The sequence below is a fragment of the Nelumbo lutea genome, chromosome 4 (assembly GCF_056320005.1).
Source record: "Nelumbo lutea isolate HS-2025 chromosome 4, American lotus-T2T, whole genome shotgun sequence".
NCBI lineage: Eukaryota > Viridiplantae > Streptophyta > Magnoliopsida > Proteales > Nelumbonaceae > Nelumbo > Nelumbo lutea.
The window spans coordinates 25,205,839-25,230,751 of NC_142687.1; the positions used below are offsets into that span (position 1 = coordinate 25,205,839).

General features: G+C 38.9%; 1 long non-coding RNA gene across 1 annotated transcript in view; it reads right to left on the reverse strand.

Annotated features, from left to right (window-relative positions):
* The window catches only part of LOC148854721 (uncharacterized), a 46,331-nt gene extending 29,399 nt beyond the window's left edge, over positions 1–16,932 (reverse strand). The window contains exons 1-2 of the long non-coding RNA XR_016112694.1: positions 16,632–16,932; positions 16,307–16,429 (exon numbers count right to left, since the gene is read on the reverse strand). This is a non-coding gene — a long non-coding RNA (uncharacterized LOC148854721). The remainder of the gene's footprint in view (positions 1–16,306; positions 16,430–16,631) is intronic.
* Positions 16,933–24,913: the final 7,981 nt, after the last annotated feature.

Genomic DNA, 24,913 nt, shown 5'->3' on the forward strand with positions numbered 1-24,913 from the left:
TCCCATTGTACCAACTACTACTCGTGATGTTGCAGATGTTACAGAAGACTCCAGTAGGCAACAAAAAGATATAAGAATCACCTACAATAGAAGGAAAAAGGGTCATTTAACTCATGACAGCAATCAATTGGACTCGGATCAACCTGTCTCAACAACTCCAGGTAATCCTATCACACATCCCTCTGACTTTGATCTTCCTATTTCCCTTCGTAAGCCTACCTGTTCTTGTATTATCCGACACCCCATTGTTGATTTTGTCTCTTACTCACATTTGTCTCCTCATTATTGTTCTTTTGTGTCTGCTCTTTCTTCTGTGCATGTCCCTACTAGGTATTCAGAGGCAGTGTCCGACCCAAGATGGAAAGAGGCTATGAACGAAGAAATGAAAGCCTTAATGAAAGCAGGGACTTGGGAATTAGTGGATCTACCGGAAGGGAAAAGCACTGTTGGATGCAAGTGGGTGTTCACTGTTAAGCATAGGGAGGGCGGGTCCATTGAAAGGTACAAGGCCAAACTTGTAGCAAAAGGGTTTACTCAAAAAGAAGGGATTGACTACAAAGAAACATTTGCTCTAGTAGCAAAACTCAATACAATCCAAGCTCTATTGTCATTAGCTACAAACTTCTCATGGGAGCTACATCAGTTGGATGTGAAGAATGATTTCCTAAATGGCGACCTACATGAAGAGGTATTCATGGATCCTCCACCAGTTTATGGGTTTGGCAGGAAGGTGTGACTGAGAAAAGCATTATATGGTCTTAAGCAGTCTCCTCGAGCTTGGTTTGAGAAGCTTTGTGGGGCCATGAAGAAAGGGGGTTACACTCAAAGTGGGGCAGATCATACCTTGTTCATAAGGAAGAAAAACGGCAAACTTACAACACTTATCGTCTATGTGGATGATATGGTGATTACAGGGGATGATCGGGAAGAGATTAAAAGACTAAAGGAGTTCTTGGCTGCTGAATTTGAGATCAAAGACCTGGGTCAGCTGAGATACTTCCTTGGGATTGAAGTTGCTAGGTCAAAAGAGAGCATCTATATATGTCAGCGGAAATATGTCCTTGATCTTCTACAGGAGACAAGTATGATAGGATGTAGGCCAGCAGATACTCCAATAGAGCAGAACCATGGTCTACAGGAATCAGTAGGAGAGGACTACCTTGATAAAGAGAGAAACCAAAAGCTGGTGGGGAAGTTGATTTATCTGTCCCTCACTCGCCCTAATATTGCTTATGTTGTACATGTTGTTAGCCAGTTCATGCACTCTCCTAAAATCCCTCACATGAGAGCTGTGGAAAGGATTCTCAGATATTTGAAGACTTGCCTGGGGAAAGGAATTCTGTTCAGGAAACACAATAAAATTGAAAGTGAATCATATACTGATGCAGATTGGGCTGGTTCTGTTGGGGACAGGAAGTCCACTTCCGGGTACTGCACCTTTGTTGGAGGAAATCTACTTACATGGAAAAGCAAAAAACAAAATGTGGTTGCTAGATCAAGTGCAGCGGCTGAATACCGAGCTATGGCTCATGGTGTTGCTGAACTTCAGTGGCTTAAGATCCTTCTTGGTGAACTTGGAATAAGGATCGAGTACCCTCTCAAGTTGTACTGTGACAACAAGGCTGCCATCAACATTGCAAATAACCCAGTGCAACATGATAGAACGAAACATATTGAGATAGACCGCCACTTTGTCAGAGAAAGAATAGTCTCAGGAGAACTCTGCATTCCTTATACTCCCTCTGAGATGCAAATCGCAAATGTTTTAACTAAAGGACTAGCTTCAATAAAATTCTTGGACTTACTTGGCAAGCTAAACATGATTGATATCCATGCTTAGCTTGAGGGGGAGTGTTGGTTCGGCTGTCTTAATATGTATGCTTATCTTCATTGGGTCTTAAGTCATTAGTTGTTGGGCCTTAGTTATTGGTACTAATCTTATTTAGTGTTTTATTTGTCTAGGTGTCCCATCACTAATCAGGGGCATTCTAGTCTATTTATGTAACATCATGTAATACACTTATTTATAATAGAGTAGGGCCGGCTAAGAGATTCATTGCCGCCATTCTCAAATCTTCCCCTCCTTCTTCTTCTTCTCTTCTCCTTCGGCAATTGTATTCCAGCAAACAGAGGTTATATGTGAATACTATAAGAAACCAATACATACAAAGGATAAATGTTGGAAGCTATATCCAGATCTTATTCCACTTCGTTTTCAAAAGAAGGTGAAAATGGGAAGACCGGGAGTGCCAATACAGCCACAGTTTTAGATAATGTCAGGAGTGTCACAGATAAGAAAGCTGCTAGTGAGCAATTAGTTGTTATGAAGGTATAGTATGAGAAATATAAGAGGATGATCAACCACCTTGAGAGTGCAGCCACCTCCTCCAACTCTTCAGGCAACCCAGCTACATATGCATTTGCTCATTCAGGTATACGTTCTACTGCCAACCATGCAGCCATCTTAGGTAATCGTATGACCCTTTGGATTACTGATTCTGGTGCTTCTGATCATATGACTAGCATTTCCTCTCTGGATAGCTCTTATGACTTACTTCCTGGCCGTGATAAGATTACCCTAGCCGATGGCTCTCTTGCTCCTATCTCTGGCAAGGGAGTCACCAAGGCCATAGACTCCATTTCCCTTACTTTTGTCCTTCATGTCCCTAGACTGCATACCAATTTGATGTCAGTGAGAGCCTAACTAAATCCTTAAACTGCAGTGTAACCTAAAGTCTCAGAAAGTGATTGGGAGTGGCCATGAGGCGAATGGAATATATCTACTAGATACTCCTAGACAAAGCCAAGGACAACCTGAAAGAGTTTCTTTTGGGTCTACTTCTTCAAAGTTTATTAGTCGTGTCATGTTATGTCATTTCCGTTTGGGTCATTTATCCTTTTCTGCTTTGAGTCATTTATTCTCAGAGTTATTTAAGGGAATTAACTTGTCTAGTCTTCATTGTGAGTCTTGTGAGTTATCAAAACATTGTAAAAGCACTTATCCTTTAAGTAATAAGAGATCCACTTTTCCTTTTCATATTTTGCACTCTGATGTATGGGGGCCATACCACTTGCCTTCTATGGGTAGTTATTGATATTTTATCTTGTTCATTGACAATTTTTCTCAGTATGCTTTGTTATTTTTTATGAGATCTTGTGATGAAGTCCCCAAGCTTGTAAGACAATTCCATGAATCTGTTCTTACCCAGTTTGATACAAGAATCAAAATATTTAGGTCCGATAATGCAAAAGAATACTTGGAAAAAAACATCACCTCTTATCTCACTGACTTTGGGGTCATCCACCAGAGCTCTTGTGTTCGTACTCCAGAACAAAATAGAATAGTTGTGAGGTAGAATCATCACATAGTTGAAGTTGCAAGAAGCATTTTGTTTACCTCACATGTTCCTACAAAGTTCTGGGGGATGTTGTTCTCACTACAACATACCTAATCAATCGTATGCCATCTAGAGTTTTAAGTTTTAATTCTCCTTTTAACCTTCTTTATCCAGATAAGGACTTTTTTTCTCTTCCCCTTATGGGATTGACTACCTGGAGACTTTTGCCCCTGTTGCAAAGATGACCTCTGTGAGGGTCCTGCTATCTTTGGCAACTCATTCAGATTGGCCCCTTTATCAGCTAGATGTGAAAAATGCCTTCATGAATGGAGAATTGCATGAGGAGGTTTATATGTCCCTCCCACTAGGGATGTATGGCGCAAACATGGAGGGTAAGGTGTGCAAGTTGAAGAAGTCTCTCTATGAGCTCAAACAGTCACGTAGAGCCTGGTTTGAAAGGTTTAGGGCTGCTCTTGTTAACTTTGGTTACACACAAACTCAGTCTGACCATACCATCTTTGTGAAGAGGAGAGGTTCATTGGTAGTATATCTTATAGTCTATGTGGATGACATTGTAGTGGTTGGCACTGATATGACAGGGATTGATAATCTTAAATCCTTCATATAGAGTTTGAGATCAAAGACCTAGGGGAATTAAGGTATTTGAAGTGGTTTGGTCTAAAGATGGAACCTTTATTTCTCAACGCAAATATGTGCTAGACTTGCTTACTGAAACAGGTAAAATGGGTGCAAGACCAGTGGCTACCCCTATTGATATGAGTCATAAGCTTTCTGCCTCTAATGGAGAATTGTTGAAGGATAAGGGAGTATCTCAAAGGTTACTAGGGAAATTGCTATATCTTTGTATGACTCGCCCTGACATTGCATATGTTGTTAGCTGCATTAGCCAGTTCATGAATGCTCCCAGAGATACACATATGGCAGCAACAAAGAGGATTTTATGTTACTTGAAGAGTACTCCATGGAAGGGTATTCTTTTGCTAAACACGGTCATATAAAACTAGAGGCCTATACAGATGCTGACTGGGTAGGCAACATTGATGATAGGAGGTCAACTTCGGGATATTGTAGTATGGTGGCAGGTAATACTGTTTCTTGGAGAAGCAAGAAACAATTTGTGGTTGCTAGATCTTCAACTGAGGCAGAATAATGGAGTTTCTGAGTTGCTTTGGCTTCGATCCCTGGTGGAGGAATTAGGTATTGTGATAATCAGGCCGCCATTAACATAGATGTTGTATTGTGATAATTGGTATGCAAGTAATAGACCACTAATGTTCTATTGTGATAATCGGGCCGCCATTAACATTGCCCACAATCCTGTGCAACACGACAGAACTAAACACATTGAAATTGACAAGCATTTCATCAGAAAAAGAATGGCTCCTGGAGAAGTTTGCCTATCTTTCGTTGCATTTGAAGAACAGTTAGCTGACATTCTTACCAAGGGAGTCTCCAAGGCCAAGCTATAACATGATACAAGCAAGCTGGGCATAACTGACATCTATGCTCAGCTTGAGGGGGAGTGTAGAGAAGATGGGTCGAATGGCCCATAGCCCACAGTTGTTACTTATCTTTATATTTTTGTTCTATTTTTTGTTAATGGGCCTTCTCTTATGGGCCTGTTAAACTCTTTTTTATTTTGTTTAATTAGTTGGCTGCCCAATTAAGGGCCTGCTTGTAATTTCAGAAATTAGTGATTAATTCTTAATGAAAAGATTAGGGAAAGGAGGAGCTGTACGAACAACTCTTCTCCTCACCCTTCTCACAACCAAGCTCTTCTTCTTCTTCTTGCTGCTGCTATCTCCTCTGTCTTTTCCCTTTTTTAATCAGTTCTCTTATTCTTTTGGGACTGTTTTCTTCTATAACTTCACATAATTCCTCCTTTGATCTGCTTTTCTCATTAAAAATTCTTCCATTTCTTTCCTCCCAAACAGTCAATACTACTGCAGCCTGAATTGCTTTCCACATAATTCTTCCCCTCTTTCTTGGTTGTCTTAAGAAGCTTGGGCTGAATAAGCACACTATATCCTGTGGAAATATCCACCTACAGCCAAAAAGAGAGCAGCAGAATTCCCAAATACCAAGAACAAGGGAGCAAGACAGCAATAAGTGAGATAGGGTTTCACCACTTGCACGGCAAAGGAAGCATATGTGGGGTGAGAGGCTAACATTTGGCCTTCTTTTCTGAAACAAATAACAGGTATTTCTCTTTCCAAGACAAACTTCCCAACACAAAGCCTGGATTTTAGGTGGGATAGGTTTGCTCCGAACTTCTTTCACAGGAAAGTTCTCCCCCAAGTTATTGGACTGCAAGAGAGCATTAAGGAAGGAAGCACAAGTGAAAATACCATTAGGGGTACAAGACCAAATTCTAGTGTCCTCCCTTGACTGATCAAGGAAAGTTTGGTGGAGTTTACCCAATAATTGGATGAGTGCCTCGCATTCATTGTCCCTCAAACCCCTTCTAAACCAGAAAACCCAGTTAATTCCTAGAGGATGAGTGCCTCACATTCATTGTCCCTCAAACCCCTTCTAAACCAGAAATCCCTGTTAATTTCTGGAGGAGTTAAGGAAGCAACTTGTTTATAATTAGACAAAGAATAGAGGCTAGGAAAGGCAAATTGAAGGGGATTTCAACCAGCCAAAGGTCTTCCCAAAACAATACCTGGGTCCCACTTCCCACACCATATCTGATGTAATAGATAAAATTTGGGTACACCACCTGTATTGATTTCAAAGGAGATAAAGAAGTTGCAAAAGAGGCTACTTTTGCATCTGGTAAAATTCAGATGAGGTGTTCGTATGATTCCAGATCAGAAGGAGAAGAAGAAGAGGAAGAAGGAGAAGGAGGAGGATGAGAGAAAGAATAGTCTCAGCTGAACTAGAGAGAAAAGACTCACTTCTCTAGTCGGCCACTCTTTTATTTATACTTTTCTAAAATACACAAGAATTACCATTGTGCCCTCACTTTAAGTGAGAGCCACATCAGCTAAACACTAATATATAACTTAACATAAAATGTCTATACTACCCTTCTACAGCCGACCCTAACACTCCCCCTCAAGATGGTGAGTATAGGTCATATAGTCCCAGCTTGTTACATATGTAATCCACTCTTCCCTGATTCAACCCTTTGGTAAACAAATCTGCCCATTGATTTCCTGTGTTCACATATGTTGTACTTATCACTCCACTAAGCACCTTCTCACGTACAAAGTGGCAATCAACTTCTATATGCTTCGTCCTTTCATGAAACACTGAATTAGAGGAGATATGAACTGCAGCTTGATTATCACAATATAGCTTCATAGGAGTGTCAATCGAGTATCCCATCTCCTCTAGGAGATGTTTCAACCACACTAGTTCACATGTTGTGTGTGCCATAGCCCTATATTTAGCCTCTGCATTCTCTGCTTTTTACTTTTCCATGTCACTAAGTTCCCACCAAGAAAAGTGCAATACCTGTAGTGGACCTTCTGTCAGATATGGAACCGGCCCAATCAGCACCCGTGTATCCCTCTATCTCAAGACTTCCTCCACTCTTATATAACAAACCACGGCTTGGAGCTCCCTTCAAATACTGCACAATCCTTAGGACTGCCTCCCAATGTGGAATTCAAGGATTCTGCATAAACTGGCTCACTACGTTGACCGCAAATGAAATATCAAGTCGAGTGATGGTTAGGTAATTAAGCTTATCCACCAACCTTCTGTACCTTCCCGGATCCTCAAACTCCTCACCTGCATCACTACTCAACTTAACATTCAGTTCCATGGGTCACCTGCATCACTACTCAACTTAACATTCAGTTCCATGGGTGTTTCAGCTGGTCTGGCACCCAACAACCCTATTTCTTCTAGCAAATCAAGAACATATTTCCTCTGGCATAGATTAATACCATTCTTGGACCTTGCTACCTCTATCCCTAGGAAGTATCTTAATTTGCCAAGATCCTTTGTCTGGAAGTGATCATGCAAGTAAGTTTTCAACCTGTCAATCCCTGGTTTGTCATTGCCTGTGATAACAATATCATCTACATATACCACCAAGAGAATCTTTCCAGCATTTGATTCATAGTTGAATACGGAATGATCAACTTGACACTGTTTCATTCCAAACTTCTTCACCACTTCACTAAATCTCCCAAACCATGCACAGGGAGATTGTTTAAGCCCATAAATAGCCTTCTTAAGTCTACATACCTTCTCATCCTCCCCCTAAGCAACAAACCCTAGTGGTTGCTCCATGTACTCTTCCTCAAGGAGATCACCATGTAAAAAAGCATTCTTGATGTCAAGCTGAAACAAGGGCCAATCAAACATAGCAACAAGAGAAACCTGTGTAATCAATACCATATAGCTATGAATAACCTTTGGCAACTAATTGAGCTTTCAACCGTTCAACAGTCCCATCAGGTAAGTATTTAACCGTGTACACCCACTTATAGCCTACAACATGCTTACCAAGCGGAAGAGTGGTGAGGTCCCACGTATGAGTACGAGTCAGGGCCGAGATTTCTTCTTCCATTACTTGGCACCACCCTGGAGAAGTGAGATACAAAAACATAATTGGAAATGGGGTGAAGAGTGCAACTGTGTTTACCTTTCCGCAAAGCAATAGGGAGATCAAGGTCAAAAACTGAGGGTGAGACTGGGGTGGTAACAACTACCGGATCTGTCGACGGTAACGAAGCTGGAGGAGGAGCCGGTGCCTAACGATGTGTATACATTTGCCGAATAGGTGGTCGTTCCGTAGGTAGCTGCACTAGAGGCAAAGACTGAGTCACAACTAGAACAAGGGGAACGGGGTCCTCAACAGGAATTGGAAGAGGAGGTGATGACAACGGAGGAGAAGAAGTATCCGAGCCGGGGAAGAAAGGAACAGACTCAAAGAATGTAACATTAGGACAAACGAAAGAACGTCGAGAACGAGGATTAGAACACTTATACCCTTTTTGAGTCCTGGAAAAGCCAAGAAAGACACACTTAGTGGATCTAGCATCTAACTTGTCCATTCCAGGCCCAAGATTATGAACAAACACATCCAAAAACTCTGGGAGTAAGGGGAAAAGGAAACAACGTGGGAAACAAAACAGAGAAAGGGGATTGTCCTTCAAGGATAGACATGGGCATGTGGTTAATAAGAAAGCAAGATGTAAGCACAACATCACTCCAAAAGGGTTTGGGAACATTCATATGATGTAAGAGGGACCGAGTAGTTTCCAAAAGGTGTCAGCTCTTTCTCTCAGCCACCCCATTTTGTTGAGGGGTGTAGGTACACGAGGTTTGATGGATAATGCCATATTGTTCCAAATATTCTTTAAATGGTGTAGAAAAACAGTCGCGGCCATTATCAAAACGAAGAATTTTAATATATACACCAAATTGATTGCGAATTTCAGCATAAAATTTTTGGAAAATAGAAAAGAGTTCACTCCTTTCTTTCATAAGGTAAAGCTATGTCATCCTTGAATAATCGTCAACAAAAATTACAAAGTACTTGTAACCATTATAAGACTACTATGTTTGGACCCCAGATGTCCGAATGGACTAAAGAAAAAGGACTCGATGTACGACTATCAACTCTAGGACTAAAAGACCCCATATGTCAATTTGGGAAACACGATGATGTTTCCCAAACTGACACGACTCACAATTCAAAGTAGAAAGACAACTCAACGACGGAACAAGTAACTGAAGAGCTCTAAGAGACAGATGACCAAGTTTGCAGTGCCACTGATGAGGGGAAATAGATGTCTGAAGGGTTGTTGCTGAACCACCTCCATCAAGATAATACAGTCCACTAGATTCATGCCCTCCACCAATCTTCATCCCCGTCTTGAGATCCTGAAACACACAAGAGGGAGGGTAAAATGTTATTGAGTAATTAAGGGACTTAGTTAATTTACTGACAGACATCAGGTTAAAGGGAAACTTGGGAGCATATAAAACTGAGGATAGGGATAATGAGTCTGTGTCAATATTACCAACACCACATATAACTGATGTAGAGCCATTGGAATGAGTAACAGATTGGGATGTGGAGGACGGAGAACTGGATGAAAACACACTTGGAGTCCCAGTCATATAATCGAAAGCTCCATAATCTATAATCCAACGGGAAAGGTGTGGATGCCAGACAAGTCGTACCTGAGTGTGCAAGGGTATCCGTGTTCTATTGAGATGTACCCTGAATGAACCGCTCATACTCATCCCGTGAAACACTCACCATCTCCTTTCTGGAAGCATCTGTAGATGTAGAGGGGATCTAATCAATAACTTGAGATTCTTGTCTTAAGCCACCACCATTTACAGCTACATGATTTGCCCAGGTTAAAGGTGGGCCATGTAGATCATGGCAGAAGTTGATAATATATCCCTCCATACCACAATGAGTACACCTCATTTAAGTTTACCACGTCCTCTACCACGGGCTCCCCCTGAGTCTCGACCTCCAACACGACTACCACCATGAATATACATTCCACCACCACCATGGCCATACATGGGTCCACCACCACTACCACGGCCAGGTTGACCTCCTCTACCACCACGACCTCCCCCTCTCGTAACTACAAATGCAGACTTATCCGATATAGTGGAATTCTCTATGGGTCCAACTGAGATCCTCCAAAAACGAGCAAACACTTCCTCAAGAGAGGGAAGAGCAGATCCACCTAGTATTTGTGCCCTTACTGGTTCTTATTCAAACTTCAGCCCTACTAAAAACCTGGTCACATCCAACTACTCTCTCTGTTGTTGCTGAATTTTGACATCAGGTGTAAGAGGATGATACACTTTCAACTCATTTCGCAAATTTCTCATACTTGCATAATAGTCCTCAAGACTCTGATTCCCCTGCTGTAAATTGAAGTACTCTTTGTATAGTTGATAAACCCTAGTAGTGTTATCTTGTCCAGAATATAGTTTCCTTGCATGATCCCAGACCTCCTTAGTTGTATCTAAAAACATGAAGTTCACACTGATTTTGGACTCCATATTGTTCCATAGCCATGTCATAATTTGAGCATCCTCTTGCTCTCACTCATCATATCCCGGAGAATCAATAGGGGGTTTACCTTCCCTCACATGCTTCACTTTCTTTTTTGGCTTTCAAGAAAACTTCAACAGACTTAGCCCAAGGGACATAATTCTCACCATTCAGTTTTATAGAGGTCATCTGCAAATTCAAATAATCAGAAGGCACCATCACACTCGATTTGCATTCACTGCTGTCTCCCATGACTGCACAAGGGAAAAAGGGAGAAATTGTACCACTAGGTTGTCACTCTACTGCCCTAATGAATCACCACACTACACACGAATAACTGAATACTACTAGGGTTCCTAGAATCATAGGTTTCAGCAACAACACTCACAACTCTTCACCACTATTAGCAACAACACCACTGCTGCCATCCACTGTCAGCACTAGAAACCCTCACAATACATCTCACGAATAGGATATTCAGTTCTGCAATTCAAAGATCACGTACCTGTCGAGTAGAGGGTACCAAATCTGCACGGTCATCATCACAAAACCAGCCTTCTTCAAACTGCCGAGTAGAGGGTTTTCTACCAACCACACAAAACCACAACAGCACTCATTGGAGGCATGGAAACCCCTAGAAGGAGAAAACAACCAATCCTTTTCTTTCTTTCTGAGAAACTCCTAGTTATCAGTGGGAATTCTGCAAAACCCTAGAAGAGAATGTGTAGAACAGAGAAAAGAAGAGATGACTGATCAGAAGGAGAAAAGGAGGAGAGAAAGAATAGTCTCAGCCAAACTAGAGAGAAAAGACTCACTTCTCTAGTCGGCCACTCTTTTATTTATACTTTTCTAAAATACACAAGAATTACCATTGTGCCCTCACTTAAGTGAGAGCCACATCAGCTAAACACTAATATATAACTTAACATAAAATGTCTATACTACCCTTCTACAGCCGACTCTAACGGCATCCCATCCGTTATTCGTTGTCCCATGAATGATTGCAATTACCTTATGCCCAAATCTGGGATTTAAGGTGACATCCAGTCTTTTTTTTCCAAATGGGGAGACATTTCATATGCCTTTGAGAGTTTTTTGGTGTATTTTCTTTGTTTACATTCTTGGTTCTCATCACAGGAAGTTGGATCCTAAGGCCAAGAAATGTGTTTTCCTTGGGTATACTCAAAACCAAAAGGAGGATTGTCGTTATGATCTAGTGTCGAGGAACAAGTTTGTCACTATAGATTTTACCTTCTTTCAGTCTACATTCTTTTTCTCTAGTGATTCTCCTTAGGGGGAGTGTTTTGGGGAGGAGAACTCACAGTTTGTTCCTTTTCTTGTTCCATTTGTTCCTCTTCCTTCATCCGGTCTATCAATTCCACCTGTTGTTCCACCAACAACAGCTCCAGTCCCACTGCCTGATCCACTACGGCCAACCTCACAGTTTTTTCAGCACCATCGCAAGAGGGTTGACTCCACACATTCTCCAATAGAAGAACTTGCACCATTCTCCGTCAATACATCTAAGATTCCAAGTTCAGTTGATACAGTTTCAAGATTTTCCCTTGAGCCTATTATTTCCCCTTATCCTATTGATTATAACACTGATGTTGCAACTGATCCCACTGATCTTGATCTTCCCATTGCACTCCGCAAGGGAAAGAGAAAGTGTACAACCCATTGCATTTCGCACCATCTTTCCTACAATACCCTATCACCTTCCTAGTGTGCCTTCCTTTCTTCCCTAGATTTTGTGTCTATATCTAATGAAGCTCTCTCCAAACCTAAGTGGAGAATTGCTATGGAAGAAGAAATAGAGGATTTGATTAAGAACCAGACATGGGAGATAGTTGATCTTCCTGCTAACAAAGAGATAGTTGAATGTAGATGGGTGTTCACTGTGAAGTACAGTGTTGATGGCAATATAGAAAGGTACAAGGCAAGGTTGGTTGCAAAAGGGTATACACAAACCTATGGTATAGATTACCTAGAGGACCTTTCCACCAGACACCAGTAGCTAAGATGACTTCAGTTCGAATTCTCTTGTCTCTAGCAGCTACTTATTCATGGCCCCTCTTCCAGCTTGATGTTAAAAATGCATTCCTTAATGGTGATTTGCAGGAGGAGGTATATATGAACATTCCAATCGATTTCTATGAAAATGTTGGTAAGGGAAAGGTATGTAGGTTGAGAAACCATTATATGGTTTGCAATAGTCACCTAGGGCATGGTTTGATAGGTTTAGAAGGGCACTTATCCGGTTTGGATACACACAGACCCAGTCCAATCACACTCTCTTTGTGAAAAGGAGAGAAGCACTTGTGACAGTACTGATTGTGTATGTGGATGATTAGTTGTTACAAAGAATGATTTGAAGGAGATTGAAACACTCAAGAATTCACTATAGCAAGAATTTGAGATTAAGGATCTAGGTGAACTAAAATATTTTCCAGGGATTAAGGTTGCAAGATCCAAGCATGGGATATTCATCTCTCAGAGGAAGTATGTGGTGGACTTACTGAAGAAAATTGGGAAGCTAAGAACTAAACCAATTGATATTCCTATTGACCCAAACCACAAAATTAATGCCTTGGATGGTAAGTTGGTTAAGGATGTGGGGAGATATCAAAGAATGGTAGGCCAACTACTATATTTATGTATGACACGCCCAGACATTTCCTATGTGGTTAGTGTTGTGAGTCAGTATATGCATGTTTCTCAGGTTCAGCACTGGAAAGCCATTGATAGGATATTAATATTTGCATACCTGAAGAAGCATCCTAGCAAAGGGATTCTATTCTCAGACCATGGGAATTTAAAACCGGAGTCCTATACAGAAGCAGATTGGGCAAGTTGTCCAAATGACAGGAGACCCACATTAGGGGTATGCACCTTTATGGGAGGAAATCTAGTTTCATGGAAGAGTAAAAAACAGTTGGTGATGGTTAGGTCAAGTGCAGAGGCCGGATACAGATCTATGGTCCATGGTGTTTCAGAGCTACTTTGGGTTAGATCCTTGCTGACTGAGATTGGAATAAAAGCTGGGGAGCCCATGATGTTATATTGTGACAACTAAGCTGCAATCAATATTACCCACAATCTAGTTCAACATGATAGGACAAAGCACATTGAGGTTGATAGACACTTCATAAGAGAAAGGATGACAACCAGAAAAGTTTGCCTACCTTATGTCTCCTCTGAATTACAGTTAGATGGTGTCTTCACCAAAGGGGTTGCAAAGAACAAGCTTGAACATGACCTACACAAATTGGAAATGTGTGACATTTACTCCTAATTTTAGGGGGTGTTGAGGATTTTGGGCAGATTTGTGAAAGTTTATTAGTTATTTTTGTTTAGATGGGAAGTAGGGACCACAACACACTTGTTGGGTCCCTTTTGAGTGGCTTTTTTAAGTTATTTATGCAGTTTTATGTGTTAGCCCCCTATAAGGGCATATTAGTCATTGTAGCCTTCTTTTAACTAAAACTATAAATACTATTAGGGTGGGTGGACAGAACCTATTCATTGGGAGAAAAATTGATTGGTGCTAATTGAAGCCTCAAAAGGGAAGAAAAAGATGTGAGCATAAGTGATGAGAAGCATGGTTGTCAAGGAATTACCCAGGCCACCCTGTTCTGTCAGGTACTGGGGATGCCTTTAGAGATCATGAAGAAACTGTCTCGAGTTTTTGAGACCCTATGGACTGCAAATGGGATGGATGATTCCCTTGCTAAGAAATGGGTCTTCAGACAACAACTGTTTTGAGCTTCATTGTAATTTTGTTATGTTTATTTTGGGCTGGCAGTGTCTTAATCTGAATGTAACTTTTTCATCTATCTTCTAATAAAGTAAATTTTATTTTCTGATAAAAAAATGATTAGGGTTGAACTGTTGGCTTTCTTAAAAAGGTCTAAAGCTGGCTGTGCAACATGATTGGGTAGGGATGCTGATAGTAGAAAGTGACCATAGATTGGTAACAGATTGGATAGAGCATTAGCCACATATCTGAATGCCTCATAAAGTGATTCAGGGGAGTTCTCAGACCTGTTTTTTATGATAAATGATCTTCTTTATTTATAAGCAAGTTCTCAGATCTGCTTTTTTATGATAAATGATCTGCTTTATTTATAAGCAAGTTCTCAGATCTGCTATTTCCCTAGTAGATTCGTTGAAAGGCCTGCTCTTTTATGGGGGACGCCAGGTCCAGGGTCACAAACATCAAACTATAGGCGATTAAGTCCTTATGTAATAGTCAGCCTATGGATGTTTGTTTCTTATACTCTGATAGTTGTATTTGTTCTTGTTTTTTTTTAGGTTCTACTTGTTTCCTTCTATTAGTTCCACTAACAGCAAGGATGCTTCCTTATATAATTAATTAAGTTCTATTGATTGTGTTGCACAAAAAATGGTTGGTATCAACTGCAAGTGCAAATAAATATGTTCCATTCCTAAAGTGCACCTAACCATCATCATCATCATCTGAGCCTTGTCCCAACTATATGGGATTGGCTACAGGGATCACATTTCATCATTCCATTATGTTCAATGTTGTACGCACCATCAAATTATGGGTCCTTAAACCGTTTCTTACTAGTTCCACCCAAGTCCTTTTTGGTCTTTCCCTTGCTCTTCTCACCCCTTCAACTTGTAACAGATCACTTCTTCTAACGGGTGCCGTAGACGGTCCTCTATGCACATGACCAAACCACCTGAGTCTACTTTCTCTCATTTTATCACCTACTGGAGCTACTCCTAAGTTCCTTCATATGACTTCATTCCTGACTCCATCCTTTCTAGTTTTACCATTCATCCACCTAAGCATAAGCATTTCTGTCACACTCATTTTTTGGACATGATGTTTCTTATTGACTGCCCAACGCTCTGCTCCATATAACATAGCTGGCCTTACAGCTGTTTTATAAATTTTCCTTTTAGCAAAAGTGTGGTATTCGCTTAGCACATAAATTCACCCCTCCATTTTGTCCATTCTACTCTAATTGTATGAGTGGTATCCTCCTCAATCTCCCCTTTGTTATGAATTATTGAACCAAGGTAACAGAAGAGATCGCATTGAGTTATCTCTTAGTTTCCTAACTATCATTTAATGAAAAATGAAAAATCATCGTACTCATAAAAAATGACAATTTGTTATTTAGAATATAATACTGCCTCGTCCTATGAAGTAAGGACGTCCATTGTTTAATTGCCATTGTTGTATAGAAATGCATAATTAAATGCTCAATGTCTTCTGAAACAGTGGAGTTGAAAAACACATAAAGTCATAAACTAATGTGCTTTCTCCATCTTTTTTGAACCTAGTACAGTAACATAGTTTCATGTGCATGAAGAACATGTTTGGTTTACAAGGGCTGTCCTAAGATGTGCCTAGGTTTTTTTTTTCTATTAGTTACAATCTTGTCGGAAAAATGGAAAGAGAAGGAGATGGTGGCTTATTATCTAACAGATAAGTCTACATGGAGCATAGAGTAACACGACTCTTGCAGCCAATGCAGATTAGTTGAAATAAGACATGGCCGAGTTTGATAGCAGCCAGTCACATTCAGCGTGAGAAACAACACTATTTAGTATGTTCTTCTTTGTTCAATGTTCCGTTTATGTCGACAGAACCTTTGAAGAACTCTACTGCAGTGCTCTCAGCATGTCTGTGCGGTCAATCGAATGGGCATGAGAAGGGAATATGATGCACACATGCATATCACTAGATATATTACACCTATAATAGAATCTGCATTGACCAAAATCCGGCCACTCCATAGCACTTGCAGAACCATCAACTTAGAGCTAATTCTAATTTAGCTGCTAATTATTAGCACTGTGTGGTCGTTCAATCGCTACTCCTAAGAACGAAAGAAAGAAAGATATCTTTGAAGGGGATTTGCGATTGTAGAATGTCATCAAATCGCTGAAAATTTAGAGAGAGAGAGAGTGAAATCACCTTGTAAGAGCATTGAGGATGACCACTGCCATTCCTCTGTTATCGCTCCTCCCACTCTTGGGCAGGTTGTCGCCTTTCATCGTAATATCATCGTAAAACGCCCGTGCAGCTAGCTTCACTAACCTGATCAAAATAATTGGCGGGGATATTCATAAGTAAAAAAAAAAAGTAAACCCTTCAAGGATCTCAATGGGTTCATTGGGAATCATGAATTGAGCAGTTGCAGAACCATGAAATCAATGGTTGATCACTGAGAGACTTAGCGTGGAATTATAAGAAAAATCAGAAGTTACGAGTTACGACGTGCCAAATCTTAATGGAGTACCTGTTGAAGGGCTCCATGCTCATGCTTGACAAGTTAATCTGCGATTTCTGATCATAAAAATCGAATTTCCTTGCCTATATTAGTTCACAGAATCGAATTTGTTTACTATTTCGTTGCTTGATTCGGGTTGCAGAGCAGCAAAAGCCAACGGGGAGCGTCGGAAACGTTGTTTTGCGTAAAGGTTTGGTGAAATTGCAGACAAGTACCTGTAATTTGGATTAGTCTCACTTTTGGTCCCCGAACTCCAAAACATGTAAATCCACTTAGCTTAGTATATGTTGGGCATGGATGCTGCAGCAGCACCGTTTTTTGAGAAGATGGTGTTGCCTTTATTTTTGTTTGGAATCGTTGCTGCCAAGCAGGGCATTTATGAGCAACACTAATATTTTCTGTTTGGTACCATTGCTCCAAGAAACGTTTTCAGCATTGGTACCCATTATCCAGTGCCACATTACTGCCCTAGGCAACAAGGAGCTATAGCTCCAAGAAATGTCAAATTTGGCATTGCTCAAAGCTATGGCTTCTCAATTTCTAAAGTGCGGCTTGAAGTACTGTATTGTATGGAAAAACGGTTCTAAACAAATGCTCGTTTCATGGAGCACCTTTTCTTTATGTGGCACTGATGTGATGTCGTTGCAACGATGTCAAATAGCCACTTAATTTTCAAAATGTGCCAATTTAATATAAAGGTATTATAGCTTATAAGGCAACTTTTGGGTTTTATTATCAATAAAATAATATTTTAACATAATTTCTACAAATAGGGTAAATTCTTTTAAAAACCATCCAAAAAATGGTAAAAACATGGTTCATCTCATTCCTCCTTCAAACCACCGAATTCAACCCAAAAGTGGTTGTAAAATGGAATTTGGGGAACATCAACTGTCTCTCTATCCTCCATGTTCATCTCCTTTCCCAGGCTCGGATCATCTCTCTCTCCTCACTCTATTTTAAAAGCGCACAAGACCATGTCTCTATCCAAATTCCACGTTATAAATCGTTGGGCATCAGTCATTACAGCACACTGGAAACTAAGCCTTGGCGTCATGGGAAACAGGAAACACACCCCTCACCCAAATCCAAACTTGTAATTTGAACTAAAATCGCCCCCTCTTTGTCTTTGTCGTCTTCTTCATCTTCCTCTATTGTTGAGTATATAAAAAAGAATGTGGTGTGGTTTATGTAGCTTTAACCATCACCGGTCTTTGAGTCAAGATTCCACAAATTCCATTTTAGAATCTAAAACAGGTGAGGTGAGGTGGTGCACTATCCATTTTCATTTTGAGTATTTAAGGTTTAAGTTGTTGCGTCAGGCACAACGGTCAATAGTAGTGAAGAAGAGCCCGAGGTTTTAAAATTAAAGGTTAAAGAGAATATGGTATTGGTGGTTTAGAAGAAGAAGAAGATGAACAATGTTTTTGCTATTTTTTGATATATTTTTAAAACAGTTAACATATTTTATAAATTATATTAAAAAGATTGTTTTTATTGATATTAGGGCCCAAAATTTGTCTTTATCAAGTATAACCCCTAATATAAAACTAATTAATTGCCATTAAAGAACATTTAAAATGATGCAATTGTCTAAATTGTCATTTAATTTTCTTTATCAACCATCCAAATGCCCTCATAAAGAAAATTAGTTTGTCAAAAACTGATCTAATAGCGCCCACAATCTACTAACCCCTTTTTCTTTAGCTTTATTATAGAATTTCTCTTGATTATGGTGGCTGACACCATTACATCTATGTACTTTCTTTTGCACCTCTTTTTTTTCCTTTGTTATCTTATAAATTTATTTAGGCTGCATTTGGAAAAGATGCAAATGGAGTGTAAATCCCGGTTTAGGGTAAATTTGCACTTTGGTTCATTTTTGCCTGTATTTGGCAACATTACATTTATACATTAATAAATGACAGACCAATGTATATTTACATTGATAATAGGATGTAAAAGTACATCAACAAAAAAAAAGTAAATTTGCATTCAAGTGGGCTTTTGATAAAAAAAAAAAAAGCATGTGCTTTATTGGGATTTATGTTTGCACCCATTACAGCTAAAAGTCTGTTTGGTAAAAAGGTAAATTCGTCAATGCAAAACTAATCCAAATATGCAATTTATATGAACTGTTTTACACTCTACATATTTACATCTTTTCCAGACACAGCCTTATGGGAAATTATGATTTTCTTTTGAATTGAATGCTAGAGGATCAAATATATTGTTGCATTATATATATTTTTTTTGTTTACATGCTTACAACAAATGTCATCGATCTCTCTCTTTTTCCTTTTAGAATTAAGAAGACCCCACAGCAGGACTTTTTCTTCGTTTTATCCTTCCGTTACTGTAACAATTTAAGTATATATTGCAATCGCTATCATGGGTTGCAAGTTACATAGGCAATAAACTCCTCCGTCAATGAATCTAAATGTTAATTTAATTTTTTTTTGTAGATTTGTGTTAGTTATGTAAGCAAAGATGGTAGGATCTACTCCATAGTTCCAACAAAAACTTGAATTATCAAAATTTCCAGTATATTTCAGAGAGAAGCAAAGATTTTAACAACATTCATTAGTAATGAACAATGATTTTAAGACTTGTTCTTGAACCGTGATACTTCTCAAGTGGATAACAAGGTGGTTTGAGATTTCATGGTCAAATATTGGTTTGAGGGAACCGATGCTCAGTTTTGACTCTCTACCTGCCATGGCATGTCATGCATACAAGTTCCTCTTGTCTCTAGTATTGAAGCTAATCATTCAACGTTTTCATCTTTCAAAGTTGAGCTTGGAAGAGAAAATGGAATTATTTCATGAATTTTCCTAATGGTCAAATGATACCCTAGAGATCCTTCGTTCTTGGAGTTGTAGAGAATTTTTAGAAAACGGTAATCAACCATATTTATTCTTAAAAAAAATAAAAAAAAAAGAGAAAAAGAAGCACAATAGATGGAAGGGAGGTAACTGTAGGATTTTTCAAAACTATAGGAGAGATTTTTGTTAAAATGAAATTTCAAGTGAGGTTTTTTTTTATGATTGTTAGGCCTTAGGGGAGGTTTTTATATTTTACCTTATATAAAATATATATTTGTAAAAATATAATACATGTATGTATGTATTTATTTGAATAGGCTCGAATTCGATTAGACCCATTTTGGATTGGGCCAAACTGGAGCTACCAAAGCCCAACCCAAGTTTAGATTATGGCTAAAATTTTTCACCCATAGCCTGGAAACTCAGGGCCAACCATGCAAAAACTTGGGTTGAGCCAGGTCGAGCTCAAATTGGGCCCACCCAATTGCACTCCAATTTATAGGCTATCAAAGTAAGGTCAGCCCCACAAAGCCAAAGGGTGCCACCTAAAGGCCCTCCCAAGCACCAGAACTAAATCGATGCAGACTCTAACTGCTCTATAAATTATCCATATGTGTGACTCAAAGTGCATTCATGGTATTAAATATTGGTGTTTATTAATAAAGTTTTGATCAACTCAAAAGGTTTGTATTAGAAAAAAAAAAAAATATATATATATATATATATATATATATATATATATATATATATTTTCATAGATTTGTATTGACCACACCAATTGTTGAAAATAGAGGTGGCAATGATACCCAATAGTGCATTCCTTTTTTTTTCCCCTTTTGTTCACCCTCTTTCGAAGATTTGAAAATAGTATTTATGATCCCTTTTTTGAATGGGGTGAATTCCTCAGACTTCCCCTATGGTTTTTATCAAATACTAACGTGGCATTTGATAACAATGACACCTATAAAACAAAAAAGACAGACATGACCCAACCTTTGAAAAAACAAGTTTTTCAAGTATCAAACCCCATTTCAGAGTTATCAAACAACCCCATTTCAGAGTTCGAGGTTTGGTGACTTATCCACCAGTCCTCCAACAATGTGCAGCGCACTTTCAGTGCTAGAAAATGACTAACAATATTTAATTTTTTTCAAATGCCGACCTTACCATCTTTAGCATTTCTTCATTTGTCTTATGCACAATAGCACACGTTTAATAGCCTATTAGAGGTTCATTCAAAGTTGGTTTTTCTTTCAAGCGTCCATTTGTCGAATGAGAACCATATAATTGATCCAAACGTTGTTGAAGCCTCTATATTCTTATCATGCTAATTGCTCCATTTGCTTCTACTATGCCATTAAGTCGGAATGATATAGAATAAAAACTATCTTCAGATGCAATAAGGCCTCTTGAAACCCCTCTCCCACAAAACCAGGAACTTTATGTGGAGGCTTTTCTTAGGAGCCATTGCTAGCAAAGTCACCTTTCATGGGCGGTATATAAATAAAGATGATATCCACATGGTGCTTGGCTATGATATTGCTAAAGTTGCATGGCTTGCCATCTAATAGGTTTATGTAGGAATGGTAATGGGGCAGATTCGAGGTAGGGCACCCCTTCCCCTTCTCCACCTTGTCCTTGGTGGTGGGGGAGGTTCGGATAGGGCACCCACTCCCCATCAGGGATAGAGAATTCCTTAATTTTTCCAACCCAAGGCAACCACCTAAAAATACATCTAATTTATTGGTATTTTATAAATAGCATTGTGGGGATTTGGGATATTTTGGAAATTAGATCATGGAATTTTGGATGTATTATAAACATTGAACTATGGGGTCATAGGGTTTTAGGAATTTGGGGGAAAACCTAAAAGTAGTTTAGAAATTAATATTAAACCTAGGAATATTTTACTAATTTACCATTGGGCTCGAGGTGGGTTTAAATAATTATATGCAAACCATATATTCGCCCTGCCCCCAGTTCGGGGCAAAAATAATTTCTCCATCCATGTTTAATATTGGGAAAAACCCACTCTATTCAAGGCAGGGCCTTAGTTTTATTAGAGTTGATCATGTTAGAATTTGGGTAGAATCCTAGGCCCCATTCACTTTTTGGTAAGTTACTTATCCGGGTAAATGCAATTACTTGAGTAAGTTTTTTCTTGGGAAACATTTACATAGGTAAGTGCATTTATCAATGTTCTTTTATTTCTCATGTAATAAGGCAATGACCATTTTAGCCATAAAAATCCATTATTGAAAAGGGCATTTTTGTCCCATTCAAGTGTTGGCAACTTTCCCCCTAGGTGGGAAAGTTATTTACCCACCTAGGAGATGGGTATCACTTAGGTAAGTGATATCTAGGAAAATAAACTTTTCCTAATCCCCACATAAATCTAAAAAAAGAACAATTCCATTGACCAACTTTCCCCCTCTTAGAATCCAAAAAAAAGGAACGCCCCCTAGTTTAATCTCATGGTTTTGCATTTGGAATAAAAGGAGAAATGTCTAGTTATGATGGCTTGCATGTGTTGGTTCTTGTGGAAATCCATGAATGGTTAGGTTTTCCAAGGACCCCATTGATCCCCTTTGTCCAATTCTTAAATGCACCAGCATCGACGAAGAGTTTTTCTCATCACTGAAAATGCATACCTGAGTGGTAGAGCAAGGTGTATTTGTAGAGGTGTTAAAGATTAAGTTTTGGTGGTTAGGGGGGAGCTTTTCATATTTATGGGATTAGGAGGGGTCTATCTATTTCTCATTTGTTGTTTGATGATGATACTTTATCTTTTGTAAGGCTAATCTTATGGATAGAACCCATAAATATGACCAATAAGGAATTTTTAATTAAATTTATTCTTGTCATTATTTCGGTCTATGTTAGGTCCAACTTCCTTATGCCAAAGGCCATGGGCAAAGAGGTGGCCAAAATAATATTGTGCTTTACCATAAGATTAGCCTTACAATTAGGGGTGCAAGTTGAGCGGGTTGGGCCATGTTTATGGTTAACCCAGGCCCCGCCCTAAAATTTGGGCTTAAGGCCCGAGCCCGAGGTTAAGCTCGATTTTCCCAACCCGAGCCCAGCTCGCCTGTAATTTGGTGCACTTAGGTCAGGCTAGGGCTCTGGTTGGTCAATGGACCCACTCTAAAATTATACATATATAAATGTATTTACGCAAATAAATATATATATATATATGTATGTAAAACATCTATACAATTGTTATATATACAAATACGTATGTATATATATACATATACACACACAGTGTGTGTGTTGTGTTTGTGTGTAAATATGTATGCAACATTTACATATATACACATATATGTATATAAATGTATATAATTGGGTCGGGTTCAGGATACTTAAGGGCTAGGACCGAGCCTGGTCCAAAAAATAAAAAAGTCTGACTTATTGGGCATGAGGACAAAAAATCCAAGCCTAACCCATGTAAAATTTCAAGTTGAGACGGTTCGAGCTCAAGCTAGACCCGCCAAACTTGCACCCCTACTTGCAATAGTTTATCTTCTATATAAGGCTAATCTTGTGGACAGAGCCCATGGTTAGAAGGATAAATTATTATCCATGACTTCTAATTAAATTTGTTTTTAACATTTTTCAGTCTATGTCATGTCTAGCCTCCTTATGTCAAAGCCCGTTTGGAAAAAAAAAAGGATAAAGTGGAGAACTTGTTGTAAACTAAAAAAAAAAAGAAAGGTGGTATTGGTTTTGGGGATTTAAAAAGTATGAACTTGGCCCTTTTTACAAAGCAAGGCACGAGGCTGGTTCAAAGACACAATTCTCTCATTGCTCAATTCATGAAAGTAATGAACTACCCTTGGCAATATTTTCTAAATGCTAGATGTTCCCAATATGCATTGTGGGGTGAATAAAGTATTTTGATGAGGAAAAAGTTGATCGAGAATGGTATTTTGTAGTAAGTGGGTCAATGTAGTAGAATAAATAATTGTAAAGACCCATGGGTCCCTACCCTCCCAAACTTTAGAATCCGTGTCCCTAAGCCTTAGGAGTGTGAGATGTAATCAATGTAATATATTTTCAATATTATAACTCATGAGTGGGATTTAGTGAATTTAAACTATTTTTCCCCTCAATGGGTCTTTAGTGAGATTAGAATTTTTTATATCCCCTCTTGCAATCTAGAAGATAAATTGATTAGGGCCTTTGAGGAAGATTGTTGTCTTTCGGTTAGGTCTACCTATAATGTGGCAAACAATGAACGACTTAGGTTATTGGGATTTAATCCCCAAGGAATGATAATAGTAACTCCCATGTTGATGTTAAATGAAAACATAGCTATTGAACTAGGTGATCCCAAAAGTGGGAGAAAATTGATTTGTGCACTTTTTTTTTTTGCGGCCACCACTTGGTTGACAGGTGCTTGATGCATTCGGTATCGCAAAGCCAAACTCTCAGTTCCAGGCTGACCAAGATGGTGAAGAATATTAACTTCTTGTGATGTCCCAAAGCAACCCACACACGTTTTGTCATTTTGTTGGTAGATGGTGCTTTCTCCCCCTCAGGTTATGTTGATTAAGGTGCAATGGTTTTTTTTATGATAGTAGCCTATTTTTGGGTGCTCTATCATCTACTCTTTTGCAGAACCAAGATCACCCATTTTTGCTGAAGCTCAAGCCTTTTTTTTTTGTTGGTGTATGACTTGTTGGGAATCTGAAACTAAAAACATTAATACCTTTTTTAATTATGCCCATGTTTAGTGTTTGATCCAAAATCGTACACCCCTTCCCCTTAAGTTGCAATCTATTTTAACTGATGGTAAAACATAGCTCAATTACTTTATGTAAGCTCTGAGAAGCTCATGGGTCTAAAAAAGATGGAGTCACTATCCATTTTTCAAAGGTTTTCAACTTTGAAAATTGATATATCTTCTTTGATATCGATTCCGTTCTAGCATTTAACCAATAGATCTTGGATTCCAAGAATTTGAAGAAGGAAGGTGTTAGAAACCCCTCTCTCTAAGCTGCTATAGCAACCCAATACAAGAGTTTTTAGGCTTAAGATGTAGTAAAAAACTAGTAAAATAATTGCCAGGATTTATGAAATCTAGAGAAAAATGTCCCCAACTTCTTGTAAGACCAATTTGAATGTGATGTTATAAGGTCTTAGGTACTAATTTCCTTAAAATCATCGCCTCTCTGCTTTCTTTTTCTCAAGTTGATAATGCAAATTCTCTAAGGTCTTAGAACTTCAAGCAACATAGAAATTACAAATTTGAGGTAAAAATGAATGAGAGGCTTTATCTCTTGTGTGTGACATTGACAAGAGTTTTTCAATAATTAAGACAAGTTAGAACAAACCTTAAATGTACTATTGAGTTAGGGAGTGTTTCTAGTTACAAAATCTTCAGTTTGAGAAAAGAGGGGCGAATTTAAAGTTTTGGGTTCAAAAGCTTTGGGATTTTCTCACAAATGTGAGTTTTATAGA